The sequence below is a fragment of the Hippopotamus amphibius genome, chromosome 4 (genome assembly GCF_030028045.1).
Source record: "Hippopotamus amphibius kiboko isolate mHipAmp2 chromosome 4, mHipAmp2.hap2, whole genome shotgun sequence".
Taxonomy (NCBI): Eukaryota; Metazoa; Chordata; class Mammalia; order Artiodactyla; family Hippopotamidae; genus Hippopotamus; species Hippopotamus amphibius.
Genome location: NC_080189.1, coordinates 50080524 through 50092629, shown reverse-complemented (window position 1 = coordinate 50092629; position 12106 = coordinate 50080524).

Genomic DNA, 12106 nt, shown 5'->3' with positions numbered 1-12106 from the left:
AGCTCGGGTCCGGGCCTCCACCCGCCCTTGACTAGGTGGCCTCTGGGCTGTGGGCTGCAGCGGGCATAAGTAAGGCTCCAACCTCAGGACTAGAGTCCGGCGGCCTGGCACACAGACTGCTGGGGTCCAGGCCTCTCTGCTGAAATTCAGAGGACTGGCTTTTGGTGCTGGGCAAGTGAGGTGATTAAAAATAGTAATGTATAATAGCTGAAGAATTTTTGTTTGTTGCTGCTTTTTAAAAGAAAAATATCGCTTGTAGATTTCCGCCGCCGCTGTCGCCAGCGCCCTTTCTAGGTAAATCCCGCAGCCATTCACCCGGCTCTGCCAAAACCACTGAGGTTTATTTTGGGGAGACGACCCCTTGGCTGTGCCAATACCCCTAAGTCCCGCGCCCCGCCCCCATCCCTCACCCATGTGGACTAGAAGAAAACATTTTTTCAGCACTAGAAGAATATTTGGAACAGCAGAGTGCCTTTCTACCCTTCACAGGGGTCTCCTTGTGAACTGATCTGCAAGGGCCTGTGGGTGGCTCCAAGGCTGGCTGTGCAGCCTGGGGAGGAAGGTGAGGAATAACTGTTAGCAAGAAGAAGTACAGAAATTCCAGACTGGAGAGGAAAATCAATGAGGAAATAAGCTTGCCTGTGAGGGTGAAGTTGGCATTTTGAGGGTAAAAGGGGATTAGCCTTTTTTTTTTTTAATAGTTGTAGTTTAGCTGTGATGGAGTGGCTTTAGCTTTCTCCGTGGAGGAAAAACCAACCGGTTCTCTATAAACGCCACTATTGGCTTCTCTCTGTGCACTTTTATACACAACCAGCTCCAGAGTCCACCCTTAGATATTTATTCTGCTTGCTGGTACTGAAGCGACAATAAAAAGATGCCTTTAACAAAACTCTATTCCCTCTCTCCTTCTTTCTAGCGAAACTATATTATTTATGAATCTTTAACTGGGTCAAAAATGCACCAGAACTGGGTCATAAATCATATGAAATGCTGACAAGTAATTGAACAGCAATTAAAGCTTACATTTTATTTCCAAGGGGTGTTTTAGAGCACTTGAAATGGCCTCAGTTAAACACAGTTACGCCTGGGCCAGTAGCAGGGGAAGGCTGAAGCAGCCCTTCCATGTGGGGAAGTAAATCCCACTCAAGTAAGGGAAGCCTGATTTGATTTTTTTTCCAGTGCAGAATGAAATTAAAAAAAAAAATTTTTTTAAGTCAGGAGACAAATCCAATTCCTAGACTCCTTGTAGGCATCTGTTTTCTCTGCTCCAAGAGCTTCAAGAGCAGAGGAAAGCAAAGTTTCCCTCACCTTTTTAGGGAGTTTCCATCCTTCCCAGGAGTGCTGGGTCCCTAAAGCCCAATTAGCTCAGGCTTTCCCAGTAATTTGGAAGCCTACTGTTTAACTCTCATCTGCCCCCATTCTGGCTACAGCACCGTTTCTGGGGCTCTGAAGCCACTGAGATGTCTGCCTCTGCTTTCTGCAGACTCTGCCTTCAGACTTCCTTCCAGCCCAGGGCGCACCGGCCAGTCCTTCAACTCTCCCAGCCGGCTAGGGGCGTACAAGGGGGCGCCCAAGCCTTGTGCATTATGAAGCTCAGACTCAGCTCCAGCTCCCTCGTTTCTGTATCTCCCGAATGCTAGAATCACAGAGCTTCTGGGCATTCAGCACGCTTGCCCCCACCCCAAGCCTCTCCTAGATTTGAGCTGTTCTTCTCCACCCCTACTCGGACAGTGGGTGCTCAGGGAGACAATGGCTAGTCCTCAGGATCTGGCTCCTTCAGTCCGGCAAGTGGAAAAGCTTGTCCTGCAACCCAGCCCTGAACAAAGTGGCCCGAGGCATCATCGATAAAATGGCAGCGCATCTGTACACTCATTGATTTCCCTCTCCCAGCTGCTCTGGCTGTCCTGGTCCGCCCTCACCCTCCATCCTAGCCAGCAAACATGGCTAAATGGGGCAAGATTCCCCTTCTCCTGCACTCAGCCCCCATCCCCTCCAGGCAGTCTTGTCCAGCAAGCGCGCACGCAGGCCACCTTGGCCTGAGCCGGCGCTTCGGGACCCTCCGTCTGGGGCTCAGCTTCTGGGACCCAAGCCCCGCTACAGTGGACAAAGCCACTTGAGCCTTGGAGGCCACCAGGCCCACCTAGTAGCCCCCCGAGTGCCCCTTCCTATACCCCCACCCCAATACTTTCCAGGGAATTAAATTCAGTCAGAGGGCTACCGGGGATCTTTCAGATGCTTTCGGTTCTAAGGGAGAAACAAAGGAAGAGAGGGGCTGAGGGTCCTGTCCCTGAACCAGGGTCTCCTCGCCTGACCTTTGTCTCTCACAGCCATAACTCACTCTAGATATGAACAATCAACGGAAATACCTTAAAATAAATTTCATCCTCCTGGTGTGGCCTGAAGTCCCATCGGCTAGCTGGCCCAGAACTGCTCCATGAGCGCTGAAAACTGCAAACCCGCTAGGAGAGCACTCTCCGGAGAAGGGGAAGAAGGAGGAGGTGGGTGTGTGGGCGTGGGGGGGAAGCTCTCGCTCTGTAGAGAATCTAGAAAACGTAATCACAGGCAAAGCCCGCCCGGGTCTCCGCTCCAAATGCCACAATAATGCGCTGTATTATGTGCTCACGTGGTCATACGTCAACTTAAATCCTTTTATTTGAAATGGGGAATCACTGAAAGAACTGAGTTTCCAAGCAGAACATTTAGCTTTCGGGGAGGTGAAGTGAGGGACCTTGACCAGCAATGGGGAAGAGTTTTGTCTAGGGCAGCAGGACGCTGGGGGCATCTCCCCCCACCCCAACACGTGCCACACAAGGCCACTTATCTCCAATTATATTTCTTTACACGCAATCCAAAACACAAGGAAACAGCAATTCTGTCCCCATTCTTATAGTCCCCGAAACTTTCCTTACAGTCTTCCGTTCACACACAAGCTGAACCCACAACACCCAAGCACTCCAGTCTCCCCTGGCCCACTGACCAGTACATCAAAAGGCAAGGCACTGGCCCTGTTTCCAGGAGAAAATGCAGTAATGACTGGCCTAGCCAGTGGACTCCCTAATGTCCTGCCATTGTATGGAGTTTGCTAACACCCACACCATACACCACAGCCACTGGAGAAACCCAAAAGGCCCATAATTACCTGACAAAAGACTAGGACCTCCTCCAAGTCCAGTTGGTTTTGTTCAATGGGAACCCCCTAGAAGAGAGATGCTTGGCTCTAGAGTGGTGGGTCAGGGTTTGTAAAATCTGGAGGGATCAAGTGCTCTGGCCAATTCTGCACTTACGCATTTCCTTAGTTCAGAGCTGAGTGATACATGAAATTATAGGCTTCTAATGATGAAAAACGTAAGGGGAAATGACCTAATTGTCTCTGCAAGAGAGTGAAGAAAAAAAAAAAAAAGGACCAACCTTTGCTGGCATCCCTTGAATTAACCTACAAGACAATCTAGGACCCTCTCTGCAGACAAGTCTGTCCACCCTCCCCCAAGACTACTCTGTCCACCATCAGAAACAGAACTGGACCAAGTCTGCTCAGGAGGAACCTGGCATTCCCCCTCCCTATCCCACTGCAACTCCTGCGTTCTGCTTGGTGATACTGTCCACTGACTTCACCCTCCCAGGTGCCATCTAAAAAGTTGCTCTGTTCAGATCCTAGTTTCTGAACTTGGGGAGTGTTCTGAGGTGGTGAGATCCTCATGCCATATTCTTTTGTTCCTCGAGAGTGGTCTTCAGCTGGCTAGGCCTCTCCAAGTGTGAGGACTCACTTGTAGCAGCTGCAGGAAGTTGTGCATGATTCCTTTCCTCCCTTCCTCCCCTATAGAGGAGCAGAAGGGGCCTGGTGAGAATGTAAGGCCCTCAGCAAAGGGGCCTGGTCATCAGGGTGTCCAAATCAGAAGGGCAATAAAAGAGGAGGAGACCTAATCCCTTGTAAGTGAGCCCTGGCCTAAGCCAGAGGCAGTGTTCCATTAAGGTTCTGTCTGTGGGATAGCTGGGAGAGAACCTCTATGTGAACTTTCCCAACTCTGACCTAAGCCACAAGCTACAAAGTGAGAACCCAAAGTGAAAACCTGCTTCTCTCAGGTTTTGGGGGTAGAGGACAGGACCAATAGCTGGTTTCAAAAAGCACTCTCTGGTTCCCCCAAGGACTCAGACAACTACTAGACTGTCCTCTTCTCCCCTTACCGCATCCACCCCAACAATTTCACCCTGATCTCTCCAGATAGCCTGGCAAACCCCCTTACCCCGCAGCCAAAGTTTCTGCAGAAGCTTCAACTCAAAGATGAGAAGGGGCCCCCTTCAGAACTCTCAGAGCAGTTTGGAGCAAACTGAAACTCCTGAGGCCATAAATCAATGGGAGAAATCTTTGGTACTGCTTCAGAGAAATGCCTTAACACCAGCAAGGCCCAGCAGCATCTCAGCTCCAGCCAGGAGCCTCTATACCGCTATTAACAGCCCAGTTAATGCTCCAACTGCTGTTTAACAATTAACATGAACGACTTGGGGTGGGATGGGGTGATTCGGTGGGATGTGAAGGAGAAAATGTGAGCAAATCAAAGGAAATTTAACTTTTGAGGTGAAAACGGCTTCCCTAAGAGAAACCTTGGTCTGGGCAAGCCCTCAGAGAACCAGCAGCTGAGAGTCCTCCTTCACCACTCTGAAACCCACTTTCCTGGAGCAAGGCGGTGGGTCTTTTATGGTTCAGTTCCAGAGAACAAGAATAGAGATGCTCAAGAATCTAGGCCCAGGTTGGGAAGCCCAGCTGCCAATCCACCCTCTACTGACTCCCCCACCCATCCTGGCCAGGGCTGGGGACACACACCATGGATCCATGCACCAGAGCCAAAATAGCCATGAAGTTGGCTTGGAAGGAGCAGGTGACCAAGGATACAGAGCTTTAGTCAATATTTGCAAGGCTGTTGGCAGATTAGCTATATCTGTATTCAAACACTGCAATCTGATTTCTCTGTCAAAAATACACTTAACGTTTTTCTCCCTTTACTTAACTCTAGTGGTTTCTCTACTTAGTGTCAGGTAAGGCCCTCTTAGCCCACCGTGTGTGTGTGTGTGTGTGTGTGTGTGTGTGTGTGTGTGTGTGTGTGTGTGTAGATTATGGACCATTATTTAACATGAGATATTTCCTGGGGGCGCAACTACAGTACAAATGAGCTCCAAGTTCTCTGGACACATATGGCCACAGACCTCTGCAACTATTTACACATGCAGTGGTTCTGTTCTGTGCAGAGATGCAAATCATAAGTACACACAGAGTTGCAAATTCCTGAAATGCTCCATCTATACTTGGTATAAACAGACACACAGTGGCTGAGAAAGTAACCAGCTTTATTATTACTGTTTACTTCCTATCTGATAAAGTAATAACTGTATCCAGAATACCGTATCAGCCTTAGAGCATCACTGAATAACATGTTTCAATTAATTAACAACCTGATATCTATTGTAAGAGTAGATTTTAGGGAAGACTGAGGCCTGGGGAATAGAAGATAACAATCTCAGAAAAGTTTTTGAGATAAGTAATTCCTGAAAGAACAAAGCAAATCATGCCTTCATCCCAAGCTTTTGAAAGCTATTCCAGCAGCCCCTCCCCCAAATAGGCAGGAAATTTATGGATCTTTTACAAGGTAATAAACCACAGTAATTACCTCCCTGCATACCAAACTAGGAGAACAAATTAAGCCAGAACTTGAAAAAAAATTTAAAGAGTTTTCCCTTGTTCCAAATAGGAAAAGAAAACGCCGAGACATACAAAACCCGTGCTTTTCCGGTAGGAGGATGAGAGGATCAGCCCTGCTAAAGAAATCGAAAAGCCCAGCTGCCTGCGACGGTCTACACATTTGAAATACAGCAACTTCCCTCGTGCGAAGGAAAGGCAAAATGATAGGAGAGACTGCGAGGCGGCGAGACGAGTTTCCTCCACGCAGAGCTAGGACTGACCACAACTGCGGAACTCACAGTCTCCGCCGGCGCCGCAAACAGTCCACAAGGAGAGCGGCCCACGCAGCGGCCGCCCCGCCGGTGGCCTCTACTTGCTTTTGCCCTGCTCTTCCGTGCAGCGGTTCGATTTGCCGGGGGCACGCCGGAAGGAACAAACACATCATTCTGAGCCCCTCGACCCACACAAAGACCCACATCTTTGGTCTCTGCAACCGCCCCTCCGCACGAAGCCTGCTTTGGGGCAGAGCTTTGTCCGCCAAAGCCCCGCACTGGCGGGGCGTGCAGCTGAGGGGAACCAGCTCCAAAACTCCTCTAAAGTTAAATATTGACTAGCATTTCTTTCAAAGGGCAAGGGGTTGCAGCTGCCAGGGAAAGTGAACTTCCCAAAGACCCGGTGCGAAGCCCGGCGCAATGAAGAGTTTTGGCGCAGCGCTTACCTCGAAAGATGTCGAAGAGCGAAGCGGAGAGTGTCTCCAGCTCCGGGCGCTCAGGGAACCGCCGTTTCCGGTGTCCGGGCGCTCTGCGGACAAACAAACAGCAGAGCGTGAACGGCGGCTGCGGCGGAAGGGAATGGGAAGACCAGAGTCCGAGGCGCAGGCGGCGCGAGCGCCAGGGTGGCCCCCGGGGTGACGCGGACACGGAGGAGTCGCCAGGGCACTCGTCCATGCGGCGCAATCATTGCTCGAAAGGTCCCGGTCCACAAATAGCATGAAGATGGTGATTTATTTTTGTAAAATAAATACATACTCCATCTCCGCACCCACACTCTTTTTTTTTCCTTTCTTTTTATGAGGGGTGGGGGTGGGGTGGAGGGAAGGGGAAAGGGGAAGAAAATGGACCAGGCGGAGGAAGACAGGAAGGTGGAAGAGGTTTTCTGTTGGTGTCCTCTCTGCTGGGAGAGCTCCTCTTGCACCTCAACTTGGGAATGTGAATGCACGCTTTATTTTCTTTTGCTAACAAAGGGAAGCCTTGTCTGAGAGCATTCAATCACGGACTCTCCTGAAACCTCACTAATAGTGTTCATTTCTGTTTGGCGCGAAATCAGATTCCGGCTCAGTCCATGGGCCGGGGCAGTCTTTCGAGGTTTTGTCTTCTGGTTCATTCAAGCCCTGGGGCGTCCTTTCTGGTTCCCAGTGGGCTGGTGGGACCAGCACAGCACCCAGTCCCTCAGGGTGAGCCAGTTATGGTTGCTGGAAGTGGGGGAAACTGGGAAGGACACGGGCATAATACCCTATCTGGGGCCCTATCTAGCCTCCCTTTGCGCAGCAGCCACGAGCTGCTCCAGGCCCTAAATCTGCGGCCACCTCATACCTCAAGATATCTGCCACTCTCTCTTGTTCTCTAACTAGCAAATGGTCAGCCAACTTTCGGGGGATGGGGGAAGACACTCAGGAGGGGCAAAGAATCCTCCTGGGTGCTGGGCCCTGGCTTGGAGAAGCTCTCTGCTGGGCTGGGGCTCTGAGGTCCGGTTGCTTCCACAGCCCTGTCCCTGCTCCACTATTCCTTCACCCTGGGTGGCCTCCCCACACTCCAGCCTGCCCAAATCAGCCGCAGTGGCTGTCCCGCGTCCATTCCATCTTGCTGATAGTGCCAAGAGAGGCTACCAAATAGCCAACAAATCCCCTGACCCTCAGGCTTCAGGGCCCTCTAGCACACTGAACAAGTGGCCGCACACCAGCAGTTAGCTGCCCTCTGCCACCACCTCGACCTGCAGCCTCCACTGTCCATCAGGCACTTGGGACTCAGAAATCATGCTGGGCCCCTTTCTCTTGTTCAGACTTGCCCTCTATGTCCCCAAAGGGAGTGCCCCCTGGCCTTGGGGATCCTGGCCTGACCCTGAGCAAGGTGGGGCTTAGCTACCCTGCACGTTGCCACTCAACTTAGCCCCAGAAAGATACTCGGTGCCACCATGCACCACCACACCCCCCCACCCCTGACGCTTAGCAGTATTGTAATTATTATGGTTATTATTATTGTTGCTATTTCCTTATCCCCAAGTCAAATATTCATGGCTGCTGTTCCACCATAAATCCTTCAGACTAATGAGTCACAAACAGATGCTACCCAGGTCTCTCCCTCTGCAATGGCCGCCGCCGCCGCGGCCTCTCTCGGCGTTTTTGGCGCTCGCTTGCTCCCTCGCTCGCCCGGCGCGGGTGATTTATGAACACCAGGAAAATTGGACAAAGCCGCGCGCCCGTCCTGTGGTATCTCTGCAGCCTTCCCCAGTGTGAATCAGAACATTACCAACTGTCTGCGCATCCGTCCCACTTCATCACCAAAGCCAAGATGTGACCGCAGAAATCCCGAGCCCGAACTCACGTTTCCCCGGTCGCGGCGCGCTCCCCAGACTCGCAAAAACCCTACAGGAAAAGCCCAAGACCCACCGTGGGTCCGCCAGGTCCGGTCCTACCTGCTGACCGGCTCTCTCCACCCCTCCTGAAGGAGTTAAAAAGCCTTTGGATATAAATCTGAGGATGTGTGTTTTTAAAAATCAAGTAGGAAGTTGGGGGGCTCACTTCTGAGAGAGTCATTCCTAGTGAGGCCCTGACGACTACGATCCATTCCTGACGATCAGCATTAATTATTTAATGAGTCACGTGACCACAAAGATTACAATTTCAATATCTCCCTCAAACAGGCGCTACACCTTTATCTGCTGCAACCAGGATCCCTGCTTGGCTTTTTTAGTTCCCAGGCCTCCGGAACGCAGATGTCCTTGCCTGGCTCCCAGGCAAACTACGGCCATGGAAATCCACTAGGGCAAGCCACAGTAGAACTGGTCATTCCAGCACTAAGAGAATCATGGACAGTCAAGTGCCCTGACGTCATGCCCCTCCTGAGCCCAGAGGTCAGTCCACCTGTTTCACAGCGCCCTGGCTAAAGCAGTTTGGTTACATTATTTTCCCAACTGCTTTGGTGGCTCATCAGGCAAGAAACCACATTTATTCCCTGGCCTCTGGACATCTGTGGCCCTCCCTTTCAAGTGTAAGCCCAGATGCATATGTCCATTCCAGGCAGAATAGGCTCCGGCAGAGAAAAGATGTCTGTACACTTACCCCTACCCAGGTGAGACCAAAGACTGTAATCAAACTACACATTCATTAACATAAAGAACTTGGAAGGGAAGCATTCAGCTGCCTCAGTTTCCTCACTGGTAAACTGAGAAGACTGAACCAAAATGTATTCCAGATCTCTTTTGCCTTGAATGTTCTTTCAATCAGGGAATCTCTTTTAGCCCCAGAAATCAATCCCAGAGAGAGTGGGGACTGGCCTGAAAGCAGGGGTGGGGGAGAAGGGTTACTCCATGAGTTTGGGGCCTTGAGAAGAAGAGATGCCAGAGTTCCAAGACTGAAGTTTCAGGCTAGAATGTTTCACAGCAGCCTCCCTGATACTACCAAGGAGTTAGAATATACTCTCTTCCTCCTCCTTCCCAGCCCATACTCTCTGAGAGAGGAAGCAGAGAAGGGGCAACAGGAGCAGCTATTGGGAAAGGTGAGCCTGTGTTCTTCAATACCAGACCACTGTTAGGGATGCAGAGACCAAGAGAGTACAAAGAACAGGGTATTGCCTGCACAGAACCAACTCATTCACACAGGAAGTCCCAGGTTTCTGTTTGCTATATTTATCATTTGGGGGTTTTCTTTCTTTCCATTCCAAAGAGCCATTGATATGTTTCTATGTTGAAAGAGCTATAGGAAAGGCTGCAGTGAGAAAAGCAGCGCAGTTTGGAAGCTCAGGGAAGCAGGGGGACAGAGGAAAGATACCCATCCCATGGGGAGGAGGCTGAGAGGTGGGGGGAATGTTGGCACCCTGGGACAACTGAATATATAGTCAGAGATGCTGTGTGGAGGGCCTACTCCCCATATATCTAGGTAATCTTCGCAGGAGCTCCATTCTTGGTATTAAGTACTCTACTATGCCTGTCACAGTTGAATTCCTGCTGTAATAAAACACCGGGTATATCGTAGATTTCAGCAAAACTAGGAAAGAGAGCCTGCAAAGTGCCATTTTTCTTCGGGGGGAGAGTGTTAAGTACTTAATTCAAACTGTGACCATTAAAGTGTCTCCTATCCGATTTAGGTTGATTTCAGATGTTGACAAAACTTTTATCTCTGGAGTCATGCACAGCGTGGCTCTGTGACTAAAGCAGATGAGCCTGCGTTAGAGGGAAGGAGAGAAAAAGAGAGAAAGAAGAGGGGAGCATGTATAAGGGTCATTTTTGTAGAAGACTTATAGAGTTTACACAGAATACTGTCTTTAAAGGTCAAGGGTTTGAGGGGCCAGTAGGGGTCACTTTAAAAAAAAAAAACAATTAATGAGATAGAAAATTTGTCCTCTGGGTGAACTCTTATGGTTGCCCTAGCAAGGGGCAGACAATGCATGATTTTGAAGCACAACGTGGGGTTTTCTACGCTGTTATAACAAGCTCCCTTAAAGACCAAATCTGAAGCAGGCAAAAAACTTGAAATGACATAATCATTTGGATCATTGTGGGTAATTTTGGCTTTGTAAAGCTTACCAATATCTTAATAGTTTTGCCCAAGACAGCTTGGCGAAAACTGCCATTTTGTCCTGGAATATTAGAAAAACAATCCCGATCCTCTCTCTTCTTTTCCTGGATAGATGTAGAGTAAGTGAGAGAAAGTTACCCCTTCTACCCCCACACAAGTGTCTCTAGTATGAAGCTAATGAATGCCCCCATACCCCTCCTTCCTTACTAAGGAGAAATATAAGAATTTACCTTAAATGATGATAATCTGCCATGTGAGGTTTTGCAGCTCGACACTCAATTTCCACCAAGAGTCTAGGCATCTTTTGAGTAGACAGCCAAGATGCTGAGTCTTTGCCTGAGACCACATTATTTGCAAGAAGATCCCTCTCTTCTCCACAGACTTTTCCCAGAGAATGCCTTTCAGAATTGCTGTTGAATTACAAAGAAGTATTTATTGTATGAGGTGATTAATGATTCCTGGGAAAATTGCTATTTTCAGTGTGATTTAATTGCGTTTTACAAGTGCATGTAGTAGGGGGAGGGTTAATAAGTTTTAGCAGCAGTTGCAATGCCTCCAGAAATCCCTAGCACCCGTTCTCACCTTATAAAATGCACTTTATGTCAGACTTGGGAAGGAGTGTATCTGTTTGCCCCTGAATTTTCTTGGAGAGAGGAGGAGGCCCCTCAGAGACTGGTGTCCACTTTCCTCTCAGATCTGGTTTGCCCCCAGGTAGAGAATGGATCACCCTTGCCTGTATCACACAGAGCAGCAGAGGTAAAAGGGATAACAGCACCGACCACTGGTTAAGGGTGGTTAGCCTCTGATGGGAAAACGTGTTTAAAGATCCTCTGATACTGCAGAGGTAGGTGAGTGCCCCCTCCCATCTCTGCTAAAATCATCACATGAACTAAAAACTACACTCTTTAAGGCCAGGTGACAGTTCTAATATTCTGGGGCTAGGATTTCTGAATCTTGTTGCAGAGTACTCCCTTCAGTGACAACCAAGTCTAAATCCTCTTTACTAATTTGTAAATCAGTAAACAAATACTACTGCTGTGAAGATTGAGAAGAGGGGTTTGAATTCAACCCTTTGAATCTAGATTTCTAGATTGGGCAGAAAGATCCGGGAGAATCTGAGGAAGGTAACCCTAATTCAGAGTTTGGTTTTCTTCCAGCGCTTAATACTCCCAGGTCTACCTTGCTTAAGATGTCATTATGCTTTTTCTTTCCTCAGAAGAAACTTTGGAGGGTGTACTGGGAAAATTCATTTTATTTTGAAAGCTCTTGCTTCAGAAAAAAACCCAAAACAAAACAGAAACAAACAAAAATCCCAAGCTGTATTTAGTGAAAAGAAACTTAATAACAGCCAAGGGACAAAAAGCAATCTCAACTCTTTGCACAAACTATTTTTTATCTCCAGGGAAACAGGCAGATTAAGTGTGAAGGTGCAGTAAATACCAAAGGGACCACTTCTTTCCAAGTGTGCTCAGAGTTCAGCATGTAAAACAGCTGCAGAAGCTCGTGGGCCCGTAGCACTGCACAGTTTCACCTTTCATTGCAGAGAGGGACACGTTTCTATGCCTTACAGAGACTTGAAGCCTGAAAGCCTGGCCAAGTTTGGGAAGAGGAGCCCTCTCAGAGCTCAAGAGCCTTCCTGCTCT